Source organism: Gossypium hirsutum, chromosome A12, assembly GCF_007990345.1.
Source record: "Gossypium hirsutum isolate 1008001.06 chromosome A12, Gossypium_hirsutum_v2.1, whole genome shotgun sequence".
NCBI classification, from domain to species: Eukaryota; Viridiplantae; Streptophyta; class Magnoliopsida; order Malvales; family Malvaceae; genus Gossypium; species Gossypium hirsutum.
The window spans coordinates 97,762,214-97,790,110 of record NC_053435.1 but is presented as its reverse complement, the minus strand read 5'-3'; the positions used below and the strand labels follow the sequence as shown (position 1 = coordinate 97,790,110).

General features: G+C 37.3%; 2 non-coding genes across 2 annotated transcripts; one reads left to right on the top strand and one right to left on the bottom strand.

The window, feature by feature from the left end:
- Positions 1-20,416: 20,416 nt before the first annotated feature.
- LOC121212031 (small nucleolar RNA R71) lies at positions 20,417-20,523 on the top strand. Its single transcript, XR_005907243.1, has one exon. It is a non-coding gene; the product is annotated as a small nucleolar RNA R71 (small nucleolar RNA).
- Positions 20,524-22,846: 2,323 nt separating this feature from the next.
- Positions 22,847-22,953, bottom strand: LOC121211776 (small nucleolar RNA R71). The gene has a single exon (XR_005906994.1). It is a non-coding gene; the product is annotated as a small nucleolar RNA R71 (small nucleolar RNA).
- Positions 22,954-27,897: the final 4,944 nt, after the last annotated feature.

Below are 27,897 nucleotides of genomic sequence, written 5' to 3'. Positions count from 1 at the left end.
ATCTTGAAAATATGTTGAATTGGATTGGTTGATTTGGATTGGTCTCGATATAATATTGTAGGGAAGGTTAAATATCTGTAAAGGGATTATATTGAGTTTCCTAAAAAAAATTCGTAAACTCCGGTAATTCCTTGTACCGTATTTTGACAATTAATACGAATAGGGGGTATTACATTTCTTGGTATCAGAGCTACGGTTTAGCCAGTTGTAGGATCGATGTAGCAAATACGAGATTAGTTATACATGCCATTTAAATTATTATTGATAGTGTGATATCTCTTCACCATTTAAAATGTGTTTTTCTTATAGTAATGTCATCCGACCGAGCTCAATCTGAGGAAGCTGGGAGTCATGCTCCGACTTCAGTACAAAGAGAAGAAACTAGCAGTAGAAGGCCCGAGACAGAGGGTTAAGGGAGGAGGCAAAAACAGCCTTCTTTCAAATGATGAATGAATGGTTTAATCAATACTTAAGAACTAACCCTGTAGTGCAGCAAGTTCAAGCTCCCCCTCCTACTTCTCGACCGGTTCCCGAGATCCCACAGGGTACAGGTACTAAATCTGTCAGAAAAGGAAAAGCTCTAGTAGATAAAGTTCGAAAATATGGGGCCGAAGAATTTCGAGCAGCAGTTGATGATGATTTCGAACGGGCTGAATTCTGGTTAGAAAACACTACTCGGGTTTTGGAGGAATTATCTTGTACACCAGAAGAATGTTTAAAATGTGTTGTCTTGTTGCTAAAAGGCACAGCTTACCATTGGTGGAATACTAAAGCTTCAGTTGTTCCGAAAGAAGAAATTACATGGGAATTCTTTCAGACCGAGTTCAGAAAGAAATATATCATCCAGTGGTTTCTCGATCAGAAGAGAAAAGAATTTCTTGAGCTGAAACAGGGTAACTGATCTGTATCTGGGTATGAAAGAGAATTTGTTTGATTGAGTAAATATGCTCGAGAATGGGTACAATCAGAAGCTGAAATGTGCAAACGATTCGAATAAGGGTTGAATGAAGACATTAAGCTACTGATCAGAATTCTTGAAATTTGAGAGTTTGCTACATTGGCAGAGAGAGCTTATAAAGCAGAAGAATTGAGTAAAGAAAAGAAACAGGCTGAGAGGGAAGCTCGAATTTTAGTAAAAGAGTGATGGGAAAATCCCAATTTTCTGCTTCAAAGAAATTGAAGAAGTATCAGGATCGTTTTACCTTAGCCACTAGGTATTCGAGCAGAGAGCGAGGTTCTCAACGCACTAATCCAAGACCTTCTACTCCATCAGTGACCAGTGTTGGCAGTGTTGGCATTCCTAAGCCGAGATGCGAGTACTGTAATAAAGCTCATTTTGGTGAATGTCGATTAAAGAGTGGGGCTTGTTACCGATGTGGTTTTTTTGACCATTTCCTTAGAGATTGTCCAGAAAGGGGTGAAAAAGAAGCTGAACAGATATCGAAGCCGAGTAATCTAGTTTCGAGGGGCAGACCACCTCGATCATCGGGTAATGTCAGTGGTAGTCGAGGAGTGACAAAAGATACTGCAGTTAGGCCTGAGGCACGAGCACTTGCTAGGACATACGCCATCCGTGCCAGAGAAGATGCCTCAGCACCTTTTTTTTACTTGATACTGATATTACTGCATTGATTGATCCTGGTTCTACTCATTAATATATATATGTGTTAAACATGCAATTATTAAAAATTTATCTGTTGAACCTACTGAATTTGTGGTTAAAGTCTCGAACCCCTGGGTCAATCTATTTTGGTGGATAAATTTTGTAAAAATTGTCCACTGATGGTAAGAGGTTATTGTTTCCCGGCTGATTTGATGTTACTGCCATTTGATGAATTTGACTTGATATTGGGCATGGATTGGTTGACCCAGCATGATGCAGTAGTAAATTGTAGACAGAAATATATTGTGCTAAAATGTCAGAATGGTGAGTTGCTCTAGGTTAAATCTGATCAAACAGAGGGGTTATCTGATGTGATTTCAGTAATGGCAGTACAGAGGTATGTCAAAAAAGGGTATGATGCTTACTTGGCTTATGTACTTGACACCAAGGTATCTGAGTCAAAGATACATGCAGTTCCAGTGGTATGTGAATTTTTCGATGTGTTTCCAGAAGAATTACCAGGATTGCCACCAGAAAGAGAAGTGGAATTTTCTATAGATTTGATTCCAGGAACTACTTCGATCTCCATAGCTCCGTACCGGATGGCTCCTACAAAATTAAAGGAGTTAAAGACACAGTTGCAAGATCTTGTTGATAGGGGTTTTGTCCGACCGAGTCATTCACCTTGGGGTGCTCCGGTTCTGTTTATGAAAAAGAAAGACGGGTCTTTGAGACAGTGTATCGACTACCGACAGCTTAATAAAGTAACCATAAAGAATAACTACCCGTTACCCCGGATTGATGATTTATTTGATCAGCTGAAAGGTGCTACAGTGTTTTCAAATATTGATCTTCGATCAGGTTATTATCAGCTACGGGTAAAGGAGTCAGATGTGCCAAAAATAGCCTTCAAAACCAGGTACGGGCATTATGAGTTTCTGGTTATGCCATTTGGGCTAACTAATACACCTGCAGTATTCATGGATTTGATGAACCAAATATTCAGACCGTATTTAGACAGATTTGTGGTAGTATTCATTGATGATATTTTGGTTTATTCTCAAGATGAAGAAGAACATGCAGAACATTTGAGAATTGTCTTGCAAATTTTGCGAGAGAAGCAGTTATATTCTAAATTCAGTAAATGTGAATTTTGGCTCCGAGAAGTGGGTTTTCTTGGACACATTGTATCTGCCGAAGGCATCAGGGTAGATCCAAGTAAAATCTCAGCTATTGTCAATTGGAATCCACCAAAGAATGTATCTGAAGTTAGAAGTTTCTTGGGTTTAGCTGGTTATTATCGGAGATTTGTACAGGGATTCTCTATGATAGCTTCTCCAATGACTCGATTATTGTAGAAAGATGTAAAGTTCGAGTGGACTGATGAATGTCAGTAAAGTTTCAACCGATTGAAAGATCTACTAACGAAAGCACCTGTATTAGTGCAGCCTGAACCGGGTAAGGAATTTGTTATTTATAGTGATGCCTCATTAAATGGTTTAGGTTGTGTCTTAATGCAAGAAGGTAAAGTAATAGCCTATGCTTCAAGGCAACTTAAACCACATGAAAGAAATTACCCAGTACATGATCTTGAATTAGCTGATATTGTATTTGCGCTGAAGATATGGCGGCATTACTTGTACGGTGAGAAATGTCATATTTATACTGATCATAAAAGCTTGAAATATTTGATGACACAGAAAGATTTGAATTTGAGACAGCGCAGGTGGCTTGAATGATAAAGGATTATGATTTGATTATTGATTACCATCTGGGTAAAGCAAATGTTGTAGTTGGTGCTTTAAGCCAGAAATCTTTGTTTGCTTTATGAGCTATGAATACCCAGTTATCATTGAATGATGATGGTTCAATCCTAGCTGAATTAAGAGTTAAACCAATATATCTACAGTAAATATTTGAAGTTCAGAAGAATGATGAGAAGTTACAGGTTAAACAGGCACAGTGTGAGTCAGGTAATGATTGTGAATTTCAAATTGATTCTGATGGTTGTTTATTATTCAGCGGTAGGGTATGTGTACCTCAGAATTTAGAGCTCATACAGAAGATTCTACACGAGGCTCACAGTAGTACTATGTCTGTACATCCGGGGAGTAATAAAATGTATAATGATCTGAAAAAGATGTACTGGTGGTCGGGAATGAAATGTGATATCTCTGAGTTTGTAACAAGGTGTTTAATATGTTAGCAAGTTAAAGCTAAACATCAGGTACCTTCGGGGTTACTTCAGCCAATTACTATACCAGAATGGAAATGGGAAAGAATCACTCTGGATTTTGTATTGGGGTTACCTTTGTCTCTGAGGAAAAAAGATGCTATTTGGGTGATTGTTGACCGATTGACAAAGTCAGCTCACTTTATTCCGGTACGTATGGATTATTCTTTAGATAAACTAGCTGAACTGTACATATCTGAGATTGTCAGGGTACATGGAGTGCCTGTCTCCATTATATCAGATAGAGATCCCCGATTTACGTCTCGTTTCTGGGACAAATTGCAAGAAGCCTTGGGTACTCAGTTGTATTTCAGCACTGCATTTCATTCTCAGACAGATGGTCAATCTGAGCGTGTAATTCAAGTATTGGAAAATATGTTCCGATGTTGTATACTAGAGTTTGAAGGTAATTAGGAGAGGTATCTACCTTTGATTGAGTTTGCTTACAATAACAGTTATCAGTCTAGTATTAAAATGGCTCCGTATGAAGCTTTATATGGTAGAAAATGTAGAACACCGTTATATTAGACAGAGCTCAGTGAAAGGAAGATGCATGGGGTTGATTTGATCCGGGAAATAGAAGAAAAAGTAAAGGTTATTCGAGATAGTCTAAAAGCAGCTTCCGATCGTCAAAAATCATATGCCTACCTTAAACAAAAAGAGATTGAATTTCAAGTCAGTGACAAGGTATTCCTGAAAGTGTCTCTTGGAAGAAAGTTCTCCGATTCGGTCGAATGGGTAAAATGAGTCCAAGATTTATCGGGCCATATAAAATCATTGAAAGAATTAGACCGGTCGCTTATCGATTGGCATTACCACCGGAACTTGATAGAATCCATAATGTTTTTCATGTATCTGTGTTACGACAATATCGATCAGATCCTTCACATGTTATTTCTTCGACAGAAGTGGAGATTCAGCCGGATATGAATTACAGTGAAGAACCGGTCAAGATATTGGCACAGGAGACAAAAGAGCTTAGAAATAAAAAGATAAATTTGGTGAAAGTATTGTGGCAAAAGTACGGGATTGAGGAAGCGACATGGGAACCGGAGGAGGCAATGAGGAAACAATACCCAAATATCTTTAATGGTAAGATTTTCGAGGACGAAAATCCTTAAAGGGTGGAGAGTTGTAATGACCTAAATTTAAAGTTATCGGAACAGTGATTTCGTAACCACAAATCCAATTTAAAGAGAAACTTATTTCAATATTTTTGCATAAAAATTGATATGATAGAAAAATCGTATGAAAATATTGATAGAAAAATTTTACCGATTTAGTGATTAGTTAGAAAAAGAAATTATTGAAGAAATTGGGTAAAAATAAGGTATTGAGACCTCTATCTTGTAAAACCGAGTCAAAAATAATTTTATAAATATTTATGAAATGTTATTAATGTGGTATTAAAATTAAGTTAAGAAATTTTAATGTTTGGGTAGTTAATTAAATGAAAAGGACTAAATTGTAAATTATGTAAAAGTGGATGGGATGATTAAATAACTTAAGTGTCTAATGAGAGAGGATTTAAAAGGCAATTAGACCCAAAATTTATTTGGGTTGGACGGCAAGGGCATGAAATTAGCAGGAAAATTGATAAATTAAGGGCAAAATTGGAATATTGTAAAATTAACTAAATAAAGCTAGGACTAAATAGGAAATATCTAGATTTCTCTTTATTTCTCTTCAATTCCAGCAGCTAAAAACTCCATAGGAGGGTTCTATATATAACACCCCAAACCCGGCCTAGACGTTATGACCGGATCCGACGTGCCACATCAAAAACGTTAAAAACATTTTTCCATTCTAAGTTCAGAAAATCGTACTTGATGTTCAAAGGATTAATTCATTAAGGGTTAAAGTGAATGGAAGTTGTGCACCAGGTAGGAAACCAGAAAAGAGGAGGTGAGTCCATCGGACTTCTTAAGTACCAAGCTCTTTCGGATCCAATCCTAAACATGCACACCGCCATTGCCACACTCCAACATCGTGTATTTCCTTAAGTTACCTTTGTAATTATGTTCATTTTAAAATAAAACATATTTAATTTTGGGAACGTTATCATAGTAGAAGCCTTGTTCGAGATCGTGTTACTTTGAAATCAATTTATGTTTTTTGAAAACGAACCCTAGATCTAGCCCATTTTGATAGTTAATATAATTTAAGATCATCATGATAAATTATAAATCAAAACCCAAAAAAAAAGAAAAATCATAAGCGGCCTTATTACATAACAAAACCCAAATCATCAAAGTGAAGAAAATTGAAGTCCAAATCACCAGAAGAAATCCATATTGCAGAACGAGTGGCCACTCCGAATCCCTTGCAGCTCCAAGCACACTATGGTTGGGGATTACCTGCATGGATGAAGATAGGGGATGAGTTTGGGGAAACTCAATGTGTAAAATTGACCCAACCATAGCCCATATCAGCTCAAACCACAGAAACAGAATAAATTGGCCTTAGCCCAGAACAGTATACAGAATTAAGCCTATAGACCCATAACAGAACAGATCAGATATTTTATGTATATACAAAACCCAACACATAACCAACCACATACACCCCCTTACCATCCTTTCACCATGTGGGGAGACTACTCGACCCACCCAACCGCCACACGCCACAGAATTACGCAGCATGGCTGCCAGAACAGATAATGTGACAGAGTCACCAGAACAGATAATTGTGGCAGAGTCACCAGAATAGATATATGTGGCAGAGCCACCAGATCAGATAAATGTGGCATAGCCACCAGGATGCTTCCTCCATAATATAGCCCATATCCCCATGCAACAAATATTCATTCATGGCATACATCATACAGATTTAAATCAACATGCTTTTCAGACAAAATTAACCCTAGGGGCATATTGGTCATTTACACCTAGGGGTATCATGGTAATTTTCCATATATAAGGGTATTGTAGTAATTTAGCTACTTTTAGGGTTTTCAGGCATATCCTATCCATTTACATACTATCAGAATACTTACCGCGCATACTTACCAAATTGAGCCCGTTGGCCCATGAACCCGATTTTTGGCCCATTAAGCCCAAGTTATCAAAATGCACGAAATCGCACGTACTGTAGTTTATTAACTTCAGAATACCAAACATACAAACCCAACTATCTTACGAGCATTCGCACACTCGCAAATTCCAAAATACCAACTTTCCGGCATTTCGGCTTTTGCCGATCTAGTCTATGAGAGGGTGTCAGTTACACACCTATTTTATGACGATTCGCTGACGAGATCCATGCATGAACTGCCTAAAATTATAACACTACCACGTTAATCTTACTACCGAAACGAACTACATATTAACTTCTTACCATATTCGACCAACAACACCTTAGGGCTTAGCGTTCCTACCTATGCCGAAAATAGCGTCTCGATCCAGATCCGTTCGCTCCACTTGTCCAAGCCCTTGATCAACAGCCTCTTAATCACACTATTACCAAAATAATACTATTATCACAACCCCTTAGGGCTACAAGTCCAAAAACGAAAACCTCCCTAACCTTTTAGGGATTTCGGCTTTTCTTAAAATATGCAAGATAGACTAAGTTGGAAAGACTTACCACCGATTCTTTCAGTCAACATTCCCCCTTAGTTCCTACTTGATTTTGATGCAGTTCTAAGCCCTCAAACATAACAAAAGTCGAGCCTTCAGTGATCCCAGTATTCGGCTATGTCCCTAGGATAGTGTGGGAGTTTCGGCTTTTTACAAAGGTGTAGAGAAAGATAAAATATGAGGGTTTTTACTTGTGGTTTTGTCGACAGAAACCTGGGGTTTAGAGGTTGAGAGAATCGGCCAAAGATGATGAGAAAAATAAGAGATTTGGCTTAGGGAAAAATCGGTACAAAAGGAGTTAAGTTTTCGGGATTTCGGGTTTTGAGGCAATCGGCTATAGTCTTAAAAATAATGGAAGGAAGGTGGTACAGAGTAGGGTGGCTGAAGGATTCAGCTATGGGGAACAGAAGAAGAAAAGAATAGCAAATGGAGAGAAAAAGAAAAATAAAAGGAGAGGAAGAGTGATCAGAAAACGACTCACTTACCCCCTTGTGCCGAATTTATACAAACACTACCCTAGCCGAATTTCCCATGCTAAAATCCCTTGGCCGGCCACCTCTTGTTCCTTAATCAGCTCCTAGATTTCCTCCCTTATCTACTCCTAAATCCTATCCCTTATCAACTCCTAAATCCTATCCCTTATCAACTCCTAAATCCTCTCCTGACAGACTTTCACTTCAGTTCCACTACTTACCTTTTCTGAACATAAAAATAATAACTCCCTTAATATGTTGCCATTGTGACTTGAACCTCAGCTCTCCCTATCATCCACACGCCACTTTTATAGCCTTGTCAGTGGCGTCACATGCCACTTTGCCACCTGCTTCCTTATGTCTTATTTTACCCAAATAATATTTAAGACCCCTGTTAACCAGAACCCTTTTTTCCTTATGGATTAAAATCACCTAAAATTACTGGATTTTAACCTAAGCTTGGGCCTTCTAGAGGCCCCCTATCATAATTAAACCTTCATCAAGCAGACAGAACACAAAATTTTAAAATTTCCCAATCATTCACAGAATTCCCGAAAATTAGGGCGTTACACTATAAGCTGGTATTTCATAATTTTTGCACCAAGTGATTAATCCTTGCCTTTTTCTTGTAATTTTTGTGTTTCTAAGACTTTTGCAACTAGGTCCTACTATTAAATTCATTAGTTTTTTTATTTCATGGATGAAATTGAAAGTCACCATGATTTATTTCTGTAAGTTTATGATGAAATAGAATGAAATTAAAGATTTAATTTGTTTATGAGATGATTTTATTAGGTAATTTCAATAGAAATTGATTTTTAGGACCTAATTGTGAAAATGTTTGGAATTAAAGTCTATTGTTGAAATTATGATTCCTAAAGGTTGTAAACTAGTTTAAGGTGATAGAATAAAGTGTTAATTGAGAAAAATCATCTCAATTGAGAGGCTAATTGATTAGGGACGAAATTGTTATTTACTAAAAGCTGAGGGGAAAATGGTAATAAACAGCTTGCACTAAAACAATATTGGACAGCAGTAGTAGACTAATTTTGAAAAATCACCATAAATTGTAGGAATCGAATTAGAAGATGAAAAAAATATGGAATTAAATCTTATTAAGTTTAGTTTCTCATAGAATAAACAGTGTAAGCAATTGATTTGTAAATTTTGAGATATAATAAATTTTGTGAGACAATGTCAGAATGAATTCGGGTTCCCCTATTCTGACTTTGAAAAATCATAAAAAAAATTGAATAAAAAATAATTATGGCTTAAATTTATATGTCTAGAATCTTGAATGAGTCTATTTTTAAGAGAAATAAATGGGAACATCATCCAAATTCTGTATGAAGAGATAATTAATTTTTAGTGAAGAAGGGTCAAAACTGTTGGACAGCAGAACAAGGGTGACTTTAAAGAATAAACTGTACTTATTGGCTAAACAAAAAATTCTGAAAATTTTATGGTAAGAAGATATGTGAGTCTAGTTTTAGAGAAAATTATCAGATCCTAATTTTGAGTTCTTTAGCTCAAAATAAAAATAATTTAGTAACTATGACTCAAGTAGACAACTTTGAATGAACTATAAATAATAGTTGAATTATAGAGAATGTTGTATATGAACATGAAATGTATTAAATTGGTAATTAAATTTATTAATTTAGATCCAGAATATTCAAATACGAAGCTAGATCGAGGAAAGGAAAAAGTTCGAGATTAGTAGATTTTTTGTTTACAAACAAGTATCAAGGTAAGTTCGTGTAACTTGAATTATATTCTTAAATGCTTGAAATGTATGTTTTTGATATGAATATGATTTGAATGTTCATTATATGAAAATTTATGAAACATTGATATATTTGATAAAAGGGGAAGAAATCCCGGTTGAATGAAAGGAAAATTTGATGGATCTCTGAAAAGGAATTGACGGTAAAAAGGATCTAGCCCGGACGAGTGATCCTATCCTGATATAGCCCTCTCGAAGAATATGTGTAAAATGGATTTAGCCCGGACGGGAAATCCGAATTAGGGTCTGAATTTAGCCTGGACTGGTAATTCAGATCCAAGCTCATTAGAGTAATTGTCGTTGCAGGGAATTTAGCCTGGACTGGTAATTCAGATCCAAGCTCATTAGAGTAATTGTCGTTGCAAGGGATTTAGCCTGGACTGGTAATCCCGACAATACTCTATGAGTTTATATTGCAGGGGATTTAGCCTGGACTGGTAATCCCACTGTAAGGTTGAGGTTCGCGGAAGTGTGCTCTCTGAAATAGAAATGTGCGTACATGAATATGAATTGACGGACCCAGAAATGTACACTAAAAGTGTACCTCTGAAAATCCATAAAAAATTCCAAGAAATTCAACGGGATAAATATGGAAAAATAAAAAGGAAATGGAAATCATAGTATTGATGAGCTCATCAATCATCGTATATATATTATTGGTACGTGGAAATTATTATACTAACTTGAATGTTGAGTTTGTGCATGTTAGGGTAATAATGCATTGAATGGATATAGGAATGTTTATTGTATTGTATTGAAAATATTAGGTAAGTATAATTCTTGTTACATGAGCTTACTAAGTACAAAGTGCTTACCCTGTTTCATTTTCCCCTGTTTTGTAGTGTTAAGAGCTCGGAGGTCCAATTTGGTCGGAGACACATCACACTATCAACCTCAGGACTTCTGTATATAAAGAAATTTTATTTTGGAATTCAATGGCATGTATAAGCTAATAAAGTAAATGATTCTATGAAATGAATGTAAGGTCAGCCAATGGCATGGCTAACAAATCTTGGTTTGTTATGTGATGAGGTTATCTTATAAAAATGCATGAATCTATCTTGAAAATATGTTGAATTGGATTGGTTGATTTGGATTGGTCTCGATATAATATTGGAGGGAAGGTTAGATATCTGTAAAGGGATTATATTGAGTTTTCCTAAAAAAAAATTTCGTAAACTCCGATAATACCTCGTACCCTATTCCGGCAATTAATACTTGTAGGGGGTATTACAAGATCAAACCTAGACTAACTATTATCACGACGAAAAGGCAAGCGCACCTATCGAACAATAGTATAGTAATGGCAAGACCGGGATATCGTACCCAAGGGAGCTAAAAGTACTAGTAATAACTATCTTTTTATTATCTAACCTAGAAATAAAGAGGGATTGTTTATTAACTAAACTAAGAACACACAGAGAAAAGAATTGGGGAATTGCTTTTGGGAAAATCGATTGACTTGAGACAATACCTAAGGAAAAATCCACCTAGACTTTACTTGTTATTCTGGCTCCAAACCGGATGATGACTTGTTCCGTAGAGATGCCTAAGTTATGTTATTATCCCTATTCAAGACTAATAACGTCTAATCCCTAGATTGAATAACCGAGACTTTTCTCTAATTAACACTCTAGGGTTGCATTAACTAGATCTATGGATCCCCCTATTAGGTTTCACCCTAATCCGGCAAAATCTTGTCACCCTATTTCTAGGCGCGCAATCAACTTCGCTTAATTATGACAAAAGTACTCTTAGACAGGGTCTATTCCTCATCTGAATAAGAGCATATCTTGAATCAGTATCCTGGGATATCAAAACACGAATTAAGAACACATAATTAAGAACAAGTTAAATATTTATCATACGTATCAGAAAATAATAGCAAGATTCGTCTTAGGTTTCATTCCCCTTAGGTATTTAGGGGTTTAGTTCATAACTAAATGGGAAAACATCTTAGAAGAATAAATAATACAAAACATAAAGAAAACCCAAAACTCCTGAAGGGAAATTGAAGAGAGATCTTCAGTTTTGATGATGAATCCGGCTTCTGAGATGGATCAATAGACTTCCTTGGGGTAATTCCTTACCCCCTTCTCCATCTCCCTTTTCCTCTTCCTCTAGTGCGTATTTATAGGCTTTGGAATGCCTAGAAACCCTCAAAAGTGGCCTTTTTCAAATTGGACTTAACTTGGGCTTGGTAGGGACACGCTCGTGTGACACGGTCGTGTGACGTGATTGCTAGACAGCGTTCTATCCGTTAAATTACACACGGTCGTGTGGGTCAATGGCCAGGCCGTGTGAATCGTGAAAGCCTTGGTCGATACCCTCGAAAGACACAGGCGTGTGAGATGCCCGTGTGGCAAGGCTTAGGCCGTGTCATCTTCTCGATTTGGTCTGTTTTGTCCCTTTTTGGCTCGTTTTTGGCTCCTTTTGACTCTTGGTGCTCTTCTGAGTACAAAACATGAAATTAAAGCATTAGGAGTATCGAATTCACCAATTCTAATGAGAAATCATCTATAAAATGCATTAAACATGGGGTAAAAATATGTATAATTTACAGTTTATCAAATACCCCACACTTAAGCATTTGCTTGTCCTCAAGCAAAATCCTCAACTCATAATCAAAATAAATTATCCTTAACTTATAATTCTTATCGATAATATCTCAAAATAATTCATAGGTAATCATACATTGAGAATCCAACTAAAAGGACATAAAAGTTTCAAACATTCCAAGTTAAGTATTTAATCATGCAAACATAGGTGTCTCTCCTCATCTAAGTAATTACCTTTGATTCAGAATATCACAGAGTTTTACATCCTCACTAAAGATTCACTCAAATCACTCGAGGTGTTTAAGGATAATAAATGTAGCACTCAATAGTCAATAATGAAAAGTCATTACCATAGGCTTGCATGAAAATCAAATCTCCACCACTGTAATTTAAGATGATACATCAATCAAAAGGTCTTTTAGAGGGTTGTAATGAAGCTTGGTTAGGGGGTGTAGTCACAAGCTGAAAGAAAGGGTTAGAATCGAGATTGACTTGAACAGTTGCCTTAACTAGAAAAAGAGTTAATCTTCACTTGCGTACAACAGAGCTTTTCTTAGAATATAAAATTACAGATATGTATACATAGTTTTTTTTTAAGAACAAGTTAAATAATATAGACTTAAGAACAAGTTAAATAATATAGACTAAATATCAAGACAAAACATAGCTAGGCAATCCATTCAATTCAAATCTCGGCAAAAATAAGGATTAATTTAGGGGATTTCAACAATAATGGGTTAAAGGTTAATATTAAGGGTAATACAAGAATTGGTTTGCTGGGCTCAAAGTGGTTTACTAAGGGTTAATAGTGGAGGTAGGCTTTTCATGGCATGAGTGGGTTAATCCTAAGTGCCTTAATCATTTTGATATATCAAATCAAATGGTGTGGTCTCGACATGCATAATCAAGCAAGTTCTAGAATAACAGTTCAATACTGACGCACTCAAAGCAATAATAAAAGTGAGCATGAAAGGATGAATAGATGCTCAAAGGCTCAAAAATCTCACAAAAAAATTATGGCTTTTTGATGTTTAGACTCATGAATTCTAATTCAAAGTAATACTTAGACTTGGGGAAACAACCTATAATTTTAATTTCTTAAAAATGAACTTATCATGCTTGATTCTCTAATGTCTTAAAGTTTAAATAATCAATGCATAAATTCCTATGTTTTAATTCAAGATATATCAATTAAAATCATAAATCAATTAAAATTTATCCTAAATATGATATGAGAGTTTTTCATGAGAATAAGGTGACTATTCAGGGATTTTTTTCTGATAGTGAAATAAATACCCGCCACACTTAAGATGTACATTGCCCTCAATGTACAAAGATAAATGTTAGAGAATAAAAATAAGATAGAGAGAGAAGTGAAACTTCCTGTATGATGAATTTCTCGAACTTAGAGTTTTGGAGAGTGATCGATTTGAGAGTGGAGGAGGATACTCCGGCGGTCGTAGATGTTCATTAGGCCATAAGTCCTGCGCCAAAAGAATATTATATCTAGTGGTAGCTATGGTCGTGGTCGAGCAGGACGTGGCAGTCGTGGAGAACCTTCCCCGGTAGAGTTGTAGTTCCTATGTGATGATGAGCTTAAGAGCTCTATATAACTATTATAAAATCAGGAAGTTTTTAGGAGATATTAGGAAGAATAAGGACTCGAAAAGAAATAACCGAGATTAATAATAAAAAAATTCTAAAATTTAACAAAAATAAAAATTAGTTTCGATAAAAATTAAAAAGATAAAATAATAAATAAATATTTCTAAACATCTTCATCGCTGGATGGTTCGTGAGGTGGGACTGGCGATGAGATGTGGATGTGCTGACAAATCTACTGTAGAGTAGCATCAATGTTGTCAAATCATTGAAAGCACTGCTGCTTGAATCGGGTGAGGTGCTTAGAGATGTCAACATATGAAGCCGCCGCATGAACTGGACGAGAGGGTGGTGGTGGCTGAGTCGGTGGGTCCTCATGCTGTGGGGAGGTTCCTCGACGCCTCTCGATCATCCTCATGCTAACCATGCTCAAGATGCCTTGTGGAGGCATCTGTCCAGTTGATACAGTGGCCTGCTGCTAAAGGTCGGGCTCGAAGTATTTGGAAGAGCTCTTCTTGGAGCCTTCGTAGAAACTGTAAGAGAGGGAAAAGAGATGGGGAAATGAGGAATAATGCAGGGAAAGTGGATTTTAGAATGGTTTGGGGGTTGGGGAAATGAGAAGCTATGAAGTGGTGGCCGGGATAGGGATTAGGGAGTGGAGAAGGGTAGATTTCGACGGCTAGGGTTTTGAAAGAAAAATGAAAATGAACAGTGATTTGCTTATATAGGGGAGGTGCACACGGCCTAGGTGTAACACCCCTATCCCGTAACCGTGGTCGGAATAGGACGAGACGTTACCAGAAATTTGGAATCGGATCAGAACAGTAAAATTTTGAACCTTTTCTTAAATAAAAGATCATTTATTTATATAACTAATAGACACAAACAAAGATCGAATTTAAAACTTATAAAAGTAAACTTCCATAAGATGCCATATTCGCATGGCTTATATACAATAGTCAAAATATCATTCTACTTATAGTCTATCCTATACATGCCATAAGCTAAGTCCAAATCACATGGTTACTACAATAGTAGATAGTGTGAGTAAGTGCTAACGATCCCCGAGCTAATAGTAAGAGTCAATGATCTACAAAAATAAACAGAGAAACATAACATTCAAAGTAAGCTTTCATAAGCTTAGTAAGTCTTAAGCAATTTAAACAGTTGAACTTAAAAACAAATCAAACGTTCGAAATCACATAACACTTTCTGAGTACAATACTATTTGCCCGATTATGCACAAAAACATAACATTTTACTCCGTTTATACTCAAACTCATATAAACATAGTATTTACAAGCTTCCGGATTAACTTTAATTTTTTCAAATTTCACTAGTGTATCATTTCTTACCCACACTTACTTTCAACATTCATAGTTAAATGGCATATCGAAAACTATCTTGTAACTTTGCATAATAACTGAATGCACACATATACAAATATACATATGAATTTACAACATCTTTTCATATGCTTCTCATTACACATTCTTAATTCCCGTCAGATCAATCTCACATATAATATATATATCACATACCTGAATCACTTGATGTGTAATATGAGTTCAATTTATCATCTTAGCATAGGATCTAGTAGTCATATACTTTATCAAATTCACTAACACTTGGCCTACGATGTATAAAACCCGAACATAACACCAGCACGAAGCCTACGGGACTTTAAACTCAGATATAATACCAGCACTAGGCCTGCGGGATTTAACCCGGATATAATACCAGCACGAAGCCTGCGGGATTTAACCCGGATATATTACCAGCACGAAGCCTGTGGGATTTAACCCGGATATAATACCAGTACAAAGCCTACAGATTTTAAGCTCGGATACACATCAAATATCATGCATATTTAATCATATATTAACACATCTCATTCAACGTATCACATTAGTAGTCATTTGCTACATTTGGATATAAGCTCCATATGAACACCATCATTTACATTTCGGTTCAAAAGTCATACATAAATATCACATATCCATTTCACCATTCAAACTTAACCCATAGTGACCATTCGACTATAAGTCATAGACATAAATTATTTATCACACAACTTAATTCAAGTAGAACCAAAAGGTCACAATTCATCTAATATATGCATATCAAGGCATCATCAATTATACACTAAAGGTGACTACTCAAAACTTACCTCGGATATACTTGAACGGTTGCGGAAAGGCTACTCAATTACTTTCTCTTTTCCCCTATTCAACTTCGATCCTCTTTGCTCTTGAGCTTAATTCAAAAATTTTAAACTAGTCATTATTCGACTATTCAAGCATTACTTCAGGAATATAATATATACTCGAATTTCACACATATATATCATAGTAAGTTTATAAGAAAACATTAAGCAACTCATTAACAAATTTTTATCAATGTTTACCACAATATCACAAATTCACAATAAGCTGTCTTCCTGAGAAACAGTCACCAAATTATTCATAACTGGAGTTACGAAACTCCAAATCAATTGCCGTAAAATTTTCCTGAAAATAGACTCATATATCTTTTATCCATAAAATTTTCAAAATTTTTAGTTTGGCCAATCAATACCAGATTTTTCTTAAAATTTCCCCTGTTTCACTGTTTGACTAATCTGACCACCCTTTACTACGAATCAAATTTCTAATTGTACAGAAGTCAAAATATGTTCTCGTTGATTTCATTTGAAACTAGACTCATTCAGCTTTAATTACATAATTTATTCAGTTTCTAACTCAACTCCCACAATTTATGCTGCTGCTGTCCCAAGCACATTTATTACCAATTTACTCTTTCACAACTCTTTGCATTCATATTATTTAAACATGTATATCACCAATCAATTTCATCACAATTTCACTTAAGCATAATCTTAATACAATACATCGTGCTCAAATCATTATTCAAGTTCAAATTCGGCTAGCACACATATACATACTAGCAACTAAGTATTAACATTGCATTTCATACTATAACCGAATGTATAGCTCATCAAAATATATTTATTCATGTTCCCTTAACACATATTGGTCAACTAGATCATGTATTATTCTTTGGCACATTTGGTCATTAAAGCAATCACCTATTTAACTTTCAAGCATTTTTATACTAACATTTCTCCCAAGGCCAAATTCATATACAACCTTTAGTACTCATTTAAAGTTTATATTTTAAGTAATTTATATACACAACATTAGCCAAATATCCATTTACTAAGCATTTTAACTAATTTTTCTTCAACTATCCACATATTCGGCAATCACATAATCAAACACTAAACCTTAACTTCCAAGCCAAAACAACTAGCAAACTCAACACATCCAACATAAATTTCCATGTTAATGACATCAAAACAACTACTAAGAATTTCAAGCTCCTTGGCTGAATTTCAATCTTCCAAAATAACAAAAATTTGAACCATGAAGTAAGTAGAATTCAAACTAACCATTCAATTTATGCATGAATTTCTAAGAGTAGCATTGTACATACCTTAATCTAGCAATCTCCTTAGCCGAAAATTTTAACAACAAAAGGAAATTTCTTCTCCCCCCTTTCCTAGCTACAGCAATGGAGGAATAAAGATGAACCAACTTTGGTTTCTCCTCCCACTAACACATTATTTTTATTACCCATACTCTTTTATTCATCTTTAATTCATTTAATACATTTTTTTATTACATATTTCTCACCACTAATAAATATAATAATATTAAACCATGCATATAATGCCCATACTTATGAGCTTGGTCGGCCACTTGCATTAAAAGTGGCAAATTGACATGCAAACCCACTTATTTGCATCATTCAATAATTAATCACTTAAAATAAGCCACACATATATTCAAAGCTTCTCACATAAGTCCTTTTTATTTAGAAACACATTCAAATTGACAAAAATCAAAGCATTCAAATTTCACACATGCATGATCACATATTTTTAGACATAAAATATTATATTCAATTATTTCTGCAACTCGGTTTAGCGGTCCTGAAACCACTTCTCGACTAGGGTCAGAATAGGGCTGTCACACTAAGGCCACGCACGTCCACTCTGAAGGTGAGCCTGTGTTTTTCGAATTTGTGCAATTGAGGTCGTGCTTGGCTACTATCCTACGCCCGTGTGTCTTGGGCGTGTGTGGCACACAGCCATGTCGAACGGCCGTGCCTAGCCTTGTTCGCTTCTCCCACACCCGTGTTTTGTTGTCCACGGCTTAATGGCATGGGCGTGTCTCATACCCGTGTCAAAGAAACAGAATTGAGCCTTGCCCCTGGCACGCCCGTGGTCACCTATGAAGTTCACCCCCGGCCATGTCGCACGGCCGTGGGGATTTATCACATCCCGTGTTTTAGGGAAATCATGTCCTGCTTTCACACGGCCGTATCGCACGGTTGTGTCTCTTCCCCTGTTTGGCCACGGCTTTAGGCATGCCCGTGTGCCTGGCCGTGTGTGCTGAAAAACTTTGCAATTCAAAGATAAAGTTAATAATTCAAAGTGTTAGAAATTAAAAATAAAGAAATCAAAATATGTTGGTGCTTGGGTTGCCTCTCGAGAAGCGCTTATTTATAGTCTAAGCTCGACTTACCTCTCTAGTGAATGATAATGGTGGTTCGAGGAGTTTATACTCCTCGTTTCAGCTATCAATCTGAAAATAAGGTTTTAAACAAGTGTTGTTTACCTTAAAAGTGCCGAACTTGGGATGACTCACCTCCACTGTACTGAATGGGAAAATGCTGAGTACTGTAAAAAAGATTTCTTTATTCGGTGTGGTAGTGACAATGTGGGGATCTGTGGCATCTAACAACACTTTATCTCCAATTTGAAGTTGATTTGGAGAGGTAGCAAGCTCGTTCTGGCGTAATTTTGGTTTATCGCGTGTTTTCAGTTTATGTGTTCGCCATTCATCTAGCTCCTTTATTTGCAGCCGTCGTTTCTCATGGACATCTTTGTTCTCTACATGATAGTAGTGCACTATCTCTATTGTCTTGATTTGAGGAGGTTCCTGCAAGGATGTTTGAATATTAGTTTTATCATCAACAGGTTTTATAGCATTATCTTGAGTTTTAGAGGTTTTGACTGAGTCACGTGCTTGGAGTGTTACTGCGTTGTCACCTGCACGAAGTGTTAGCTCTCCTGTACCTACATTAATAATGGTTCTGGCAGTTGCTAAAAAGGGGTCGTCCTAAAATTAAAGGTACCTCTTTATCCTCATCCATATCTAAAACGACAAAGTCTACTGGGTAAATAAATTTATCAATTTTAACGAGAACATCTTCAATAATACCCTTAGGAAATCTAACTATTTTGTCAGCCAATTGTATGCTCATCCTAGTCTGTTTGGGTTTATCGAGACCTAGTTGTTTAAACATTTATACGGCATAACATTTATACTTGCCCTTAGATCAGCTAAAACATTATTCACAGATAAACTACCAATTAAGCAAGGAATTGTAAAACTCCCTGGATCTTTTAATTTGTTAGGTAGCTTATTCTTTAGAATAGCTGAGCAAACTGCGTTGAGTTCCACATGCGATGTAGCGTCTAATTTTCTTTTATTGGTTAGAAGTTCCTTTAAGAATTTTGCTGAGTTGTGGCATCTGCGAAAGAACTTCAATAAAGGGTAAGTTAATATGTAATTTCTTTAAGAGTTTGACAAACTTACCGAATTGTTCTTCTGTTCTGTCTTTCGCCATCGTTTTAGGATATGGCACACGAGCTTCATAATTCGTACTTACCTGTTTAGGATCATTATTGTTTACCTCTTCTCAACCTTTGTTCATCGCGTTGTCGTGCTGTAATTCTGGCTCCGGTGCAATGAATCCTTCCTTATTTTGAGTACTAATTGCATTGAGGTGTTCCCTCGGATTAGATTCAGTATTACTTGGTAAGCTACCTTGTGGTCGTTCGGAGATTAGTTTGGATAGTTGGCCTATCTGAGTTTCGAGCCCTTGGATCGATGCTTGTTGATTCTTAAGTGCTATCTCGGTATTTTGGAAACGAGTTTCTGACACTGATATGAATTTTTAGAGCATCTCCTCAAGGTTTGGTTTCTTCTCTTGTTGATAGTGTGGCTATTGTAAACCCGGAAGATGTTGTGGTCTTTGATTTCCTGGACTGCCCCATGAAAAATTTGGGTGGTTTCTCTAACCTGCATTATAAGTATTATTGTATGGGTTGTTTTGAGATTGGAAGTTATTGTCACCCATATAGTTGAGTTCTTCTTCTTCGGCTGTAGGATTGAAGGATCAATATTCTGTATGTACACCTCCGCCACTTGAGTCACACCTCATTACTGGATGTACCTGCATAGAACTAAGTAAACCTTCAATCTTTTTATTGAGAAGTTCTACCTAATTAGATAGCATGGTGACTGAATCGATATTATAAACGCCGGTTGTTTTCGTTGGCTTTGTCCTCATAACTTGCCACTGATAGTTATTCAGTGACATCTCCTCTATAAATTCATAAGCATCTTTCGGTGTTTTATTGCTGATGGTTCTGCCAGCAACTGCGTCAACCATTTACCGAGTCGAGGGATTCAGACCATTGTGGAATGTTTGTACTTGCAGCCAAAGTGGTAACCCATGGTGAGGGCACCTTCTCAGTAAGTCCTTGTATCTCTCCCATGCATCGTAAAGTGTTTCTAAATCCATCTATACAAAAGAATAGATATCATTACGTAATTTAGCCGTTTTAGCCGGCAGAAAATATTTTAGGAAAAATTTCTCGGTCATTTGTTCCCAAGTAGTGATAGACCCTCGTGGTAACGAGTTCAACACTGTTTAGCTTTGTTTCTCAGTGAAAAGGGAAACAACCGAAGACGTATGGCATCATCAGAAACGCTATTGATTTTAAATGTATCGTAAAATTCTAAAAAGTTCGCTAAATGAGCGTTGGGATCTTCATCCTGCAAACCATCAAACTGAACGAATTGCTGTATCATCTGAATAGTGTTAGGTTTTAGTTCAAAAATATTTGCAGCCACAACAGGTCTAACTATGATAGATTCAGTTCCTATTAAAGAAGGTTTAGTATAATCATACATAGTACGGGGAGCAGGATTTTGATTAGCCGCAATTGCAGGAGGTAGCTGATTGCCTTGGTTTTCAGCCATCACATCGGTTGGAGGTTGAATATTGTCTCCTTGCTCGATCTCTGTGTATCTTAAGCTGTGCCTTATTTTTGTTTGATTTTTTTGAATTGTACGATTGATTTCTTCGTCAAAAAGTAATGGTCCTGACGGGTTTCTTTTAGTCATAAACTATAAAAACCTGCCAAGAGAGAGAAAAAGTAAATTAATAAATAATAAAATAAAATAAAATTGCAAGAAAAATAAATGGCTAAAGTAAAAAAAAATAGAGTTCCTAATATTTCAGTTCCCCTGCAACGGTGCTAAAAACTTGATCGCGTGATTCGTAACAAGTAATAAATATTTGTAATGAATATCAAACTTAGACTAACTATTATCACGACGAAAAGGCAAGCGCACCTATCGAACAATAGTATAGTAATGGCAAGACCGGGATATCGTACCCAAGGGAACCAAAAGTACTAGTAATAACTATCTTTTTATTATCTAACCTAGAAATAAAGAGGGGTTGTTTATTAACTAAATTAAGAACGCACAGAGAAAAGAATTGGGGAATTGCTTTTAGGAAAGTCGAATTGACTTGAGACAATACCTAAGGAAAAATCCACCTAGACTTTTCTTGTTATTCTGGCTTCGAACCGGACTATGTATTCATTCAACTTGTTCCGTAGAGATCCCTAAGTTATGTTATTATCCCTATTCAAGACTAATAATGTCTAATCCCTAGATTGAATAACCGAGACTTTTCTCTAATTAACATTCTAGGGTTGCATTAACTCGATCTATGGATCCCCCTATTAGGTTTCACCCTAATCTGGTAAAATCTTGTCACCCTATTTCTAGGCGCGCAATCAACTCTGCTTAATTATGACGAAAGTACTCTTAGACAGGGTCTATTCTTCCTCTGAATAAGAGCATATCTTGAATCAGTGTCCTGGGATATCAAAACAAGAATTAAGAACACATAATTAAGAACAAGTTAAATATTTATCATACAATTTAGAAAATAATAACAAGATTTGTCTTAGGTTTCATTCCCTTTAGGTATTTAGGGGTTTAGTTCATAACTAAATAGGAAAACACCTCAGAAGAATAAAGAATACAAAACATAAAGAAAACCCAAAACTCCTGAAGGGAAATTGAGGAGAGATCTTCAGTCTTGATGATGAATACGGCTTCTGAGATGGATCAATCGACTTCCCTGGGGTAATTCCTTACCCCCCTTCTCCGTCTCTCTTTTCCTCCTCCTCTAGTGCGTATTTATAGGCTTTGGAATGCCTAGAGACCCTCAAAAGTAGTCTTTTCCGAATTGGACTTAACTTGGGCTCAGCAAGGACACGCCCGTGTGACGTGATTGCCACACCGTGTTCGATCCGTTAAACTGCACACGGCCGTATGGGTCAATGGCCAGGCCGTGTGAATCGTGAAAACCTTGGTTGACACCCTCGAAAGACACGAGCGTGTGAGATGCCGGTGTGGTAAGGCTTAGGCCGTGTCATCTTCTCGATTTGGTCCATTTTGTCCCTTTTTGGCTCGTTTTTGGCTCCTTTTGACTCTTGGTGCTCTCCTGAGTGCAAAACATGAAATTAAAGCATTAGGAGTATCGAATTCACCAATTTTAATGAGAAATCATCTATAAAATGCATTAAACATGGGGTAAAAATATGTATAATTTATGGTTTATCAATGGTTTGCAGGACGAGGATCCAAATACTCATTTGGCAAATTTTCCGGAGTTTTACGACACATTTAAGATCAATGACGTTTCTGATGATGCCATTCGCCTTCAGTTATTTCCTTTCTTGTTGAGGAATAAGGCTAAACAGTGGCTGAACTCATTACCACAATGGTCAATCACTATATGGGAACAAATGGCCGAAAAGTTTTTACTTAAATATTTTTCACCGGCTAAAACAGTTAAGTTGAGGAATGATATCTCTTATTTTATGCAGATGGACCTAGAAACACTCTATGATGCATGGGAGAGATAAAAGGATCTATTGAGAAGGTGCCCTCACTATGGGCTACCTCTATGGCTACAGGTTCAGACGTTTTACAACGGTGTGAACCCCTCAACAAGACAACACATTGACGTATCCACCGGTGGAACTTTGAATAACAAAACACCTGAAGAGGCTTACGAATTTATGGAAGAAATGTCACTGAATAACTATCAGTGGCAAGTCATGAGAACAAAGCCAACAAAAGCAGCCGGTGTTTTCAACCTCGACGCAGTTACTATGCTATCTAACCAGGTAGAACTATTAAATAAAAAGATTGATGATTTGTATGGTTCTACTCAGGTACATCTAGTGATGAGGTGCGATTCAAATGGAGGAGGAGTACACATAGAATATCAATCCTTCAACCCTAGCATCGAGGAGGACCAAGTTCAATATATGGGTAACAATAATTCTAGACCTCAAAATAACCTATATAGTAACCATTATAATGCAGGTTGGAAGAACCATCCCAATTTCTCATGGGGTGGTCAAGAAAATCAAAGGCCAAAACATCCCCCAGGTTTTCAATAACCACCTTACCAGTAGGAAAAGAAGTCGAACCTTGAGGAGATGCTAACGAAATTTCTCTTAGTGTCAGAGACTCATTTTCAAAATATCGAAACAGTACTCAAGAATCAACAAGCGTCGATTCAGGGGCTCAAAACTCAGATAGGCCAACTCGCCAAATTGATTTCTAAATGACCACAAGGTAGCTTGCCGAGTAACACTGAATCTAACCCAAGGGAACAGCTCAATGCGATTACCATTCAAGATAAGGAAGGGTTAGTTAAACCTGAACCAGAATCGAGGCAAGGAATTGTGGTAAGTAAAGGTAAAGGCGAGGAAGACCACAGTGAGCAAAAACCAGTAAGTAAAGAGTACAAACCTCGCGTACCATATCCTAGTGCGACAAGGAAAGACCACACAGACGAACAATTCAGTAAATTCCTTAGATTATTAAAGAAATTACACATTAACTTACCATTTATTGAAGATCTTTCACAGATGCCAAATGTAGTTAAATTCTTAAAGGAGCTTTTAGCAAATAAGCAGAAGTTAGATGAGACGTCGCATGTAGAGTTGAACTCAGTTTGCTCAACCATTCTACAGAATAAGCTACCCAACAAATTGAAAGATCCAGGGAGTTTTAGATTCCTTGTTTAATTGCTAGTTTAAACGTTAACAATGCTTTAGCTGATTTAAGGGCTAGCATTAGTGTCATACCCTGAAAAATGTTTAAACAAATAGGTCGTAGGAAACCCAAACAAACTAAGATGAGCATTCAATTGGCAGATAAGACAATCAGACTTCCTAGGGTATTATTGAAGATGTACTTGTTAAAATTGATAAACTTATCTTCCCTATTGATTTTGTTGTTCTAGACATAGAAGAGGATAGTGACGTGCCTTTAATTTTAGGAAGGTCCTTTTTAGCAACTGCTAGAACTATTATCAATATTGGTACAGGTGAACTCACACTTCGTGTGGGTGATGAAACAATCACTTTTCAAGCTCGTAATTCGAGTAACAAATTGACTATTGATGGTGGTTGTATAAATCATGCTACTAATACTAATCATGTGGTGTAACCTTTTTTGCAGGAAACACGTCTGAAGAGCATACATGATCCATGTTCAAGTAACAACAAAGGACTCATCTATGAAGAATGAAGGCGAAACGGCCGTGTGCACCTGGTACATGATATTCGCAACAGGTTTTAAAAATTTATAATTAAGCGTTCTTGAAACTAATTATTATCACGATGAAGGCAAGGGTACCTATCGAACAGTAGTATAGCTTTAGCAAGATCGGATTGTCGAACTCAAAGGAACCAAGAGTACTAGTAATTACTTTCTTTTTATTATCTAGCCTAAAAATTAAGGGATTTGTTTATCTAAATTAATTAACTAAACTAAGAGTGCACAGAGAGAAATTGGGGAAAAGCTTTTGGGAAAATTCGATTGATTAAGACAATACCCAAGGAAAAATCTACTTAGACTTCACTTGTTATTTGACTCTGAATCAGGCGATTTATTCATTTGACTTGATCCATAGAAATCCCTAAGTTATGTTATTATCTCTCTCGAGACTAATAATGTCTAACCCTAGGTGGATTAATTGAAATCTCTTTTTAATTAACACCTATTATTGTATTAACTCGATCTATGGATCCCCTTATTAGGTTTCACCCTAATCCAGCAAAATCTTATCACCCTATCTCTAGGCGTGCAATCAACTCCGCTTAATTATGACAAATTTTCTCTTAGACAGGGTCTATTCCTCCTTTGAATAAGAGCATTAACTCGAATTAATATCCTGGAATATCAAAACAAGAATTAAGAACACATAATTAAGAACAAGTCAAATATTTATCATACAATTCAGATAATAATAACAAGATCCGTCTTAGGTTTCATTCCCCTTAGGTATTTAGGGGGTTTAGTTCATAATTATAGAAGAAAAAATCTCAGAAGAATAATGAATAAAAAACATAAAGAAAACCCAAAACCCCTAAAAGGAAATTGAAGGGAGATCTTCAGTCTTGATGATGAATCCGGCTCTTGAGATGGACCAATCGGCTTTCCTTGAGTAATTCCTTGCCTCCTACTCTGCGTCTCCTTTCTAAGTGCCTCCTCAGGTGTTTAAATAGGCTTTAGAATGCCTAAGAGCCCTCAAAATTGGCCTTTTTTCGAATAGGGTTATACTTGGGCTCGGCAGGGACATGCTCGTGTGACACGCCCGTGTGCGATTATTTCAGCCCGTGGTCAAGGCTGTTGAATAGGCACGGGTGTGTAGTCTACCCGTGTAAGTCGTGATTCGATCCTGCCAAAGGGACATGGCCGTGTGACATGGCCGTGTGAGGAAGTCCAGGCCATGTTAATTTCCCATGTAGGTCTATTTTCTCCATTTTCAGCCCGTTTCTCGCTCTTTTTACTCTCCTATGCTCACCTAAGTATAAAACATGAAATTAAAGGATTAGGAGTAATGAATTCACCAAATCTAAGGAGAAACCATCCATAAATGTGCTGAGCATGGGATAAAAATGTGTATAAATTACGGTTTATCAGCACCAACACGCCCAAAGAACATAGGCATGGGCCGAATTGCAAATGCGCCTAAATTTGAAAATCACGAAACATACGGGCTGAAATAAGGGCACACGGGCGTGCCCCACGGCCGTATGCCCCAATATCTATATAAACCCCCTACTATTCATCATTCCCTTCCTCAAAACCCTAACCCTAACTGCCAAAATCTCTCCCCTCCCACCGACCGACCACCCCTAAAATTTTCATCCTTCTTTCATTCTCCTTCCCCTTTCCCCTCTTCTCACCCTTGCAAGAATCACACGGCCTCAATTCCCACGCTCGTGGCCGACCCCAACCACACCCCACAATCACGCTGCCACTCCTCCGGCCATCAGTCCTCCACTAATGGTTTTCTCATCTCTTTTACTTCTTTTTGATGCTTACTATCATGATAATATCAATTTTTAACCTATTAGTTACATTTTGCTACTAATTTTTTATCATATCATCCTCATTCTTAGGATTTATTTCATGTATTTTATACCATTTTCTTACCATTGTTAGCTACTTTAATCTTTTTCGTGATGAATCTAGTCATGCTGTCACTATGCCATTTGCCATAACATTTCTGCCATCAAGTTTGATTGTTTTTGGTTGAGTCTTGCTAGTGTTAGTAGTTTTTGGTAGAATTTTTTAGTTTAATTCTTGGTTAATTTCTTGTCAAATTTGTTAGTATATGCTACATTTTCTATTCATTAGGATATAAAAGTAGTTCTTCTTACAGGTATATAATGTCAAATCCACGAGGCAAGAAGACTACCGTTCCCGCCTAGAAGAATTGCAAAGGAGCAACATCCTCCTCGGATCCTACCACTGAAATTTGGCACCCATTCCTACAGTTTCCCCTGGGACCTCAGGAGAAACTCTTTTAGATACTACGGGCCCGACCCCTAGGTGTGGACCATTGCATTAATTAGGCTGCACTCGAGCAGATCTAACTCGCTGACACTGTCCTGGCCCTCCTGATTACTGACCCGTGGGGGCTCTTCTTCGAGATCATCGAGCCGACGTACCTCGAGCTCACACTCGAACTCTACTCAACCTTCCATCTTCAAGTTGTTATGATAGAGTTGGATGATCCTGGAATGGTCCAGTTCTGTCTCGGCGGTTTAGTTCGCCAGCTGAGTGTGCCTAAGTTCGAAGTCGCACTAAGACTATATACAGAGGAGTTCATGGATGACGATGACTTCGACAGCCTCCATCGCCATATCCACTACTCTCCTTCAAACTGCTGGAAGGCCCTAGTCCTTGCTTTGGCCACTTATGACCCCAGTCACTCCAAGGCATCGGCTCTCGCCCCATCCCTAAGATACCTACACGCCATCCTAGCCCATACCTTGACAGGACGGTGAGAGAGGACCGACATCGGCAACACTAACAACGCCTATTTTTTATGGAACATGACGCATGGGCATGTATTCGACCTTGCCTATTTCATTGGCCTCGCCATTCGCCATCAGACGGAGCGGCATAGGAAGGGAGTCATTTGCATCGGCCCTTATGTGACTCGCCTGGCGCGGTACCTTAGTCTCCTCAACATGGCGACGTAAGTATCCTCCCTCACCCTCATCGGTCAGATGTCCCTACAGGGCATCTCAAGTATGTTCTATATGAGGATGATCGAGCGACAACGTGGATTTGATCCTCCTCAGTACCGCCTAGTCCAGTTAGCTGAGAAGGAGGACCCAGAGGACATTACTGATGATGTCCCTCCACCACACGAGGATCCAGCCTCTCAGCCACCACCTATTCATCACCCAGTTCATGCGGCTGCTTCACTCTCTGACAACTCTGAGTGCCTAACTCGATTCGAGCAGTAATATTTTCAATGCTTCGATCATATTGATACAACATTACATCAGATTTGTCGGCACCTTTA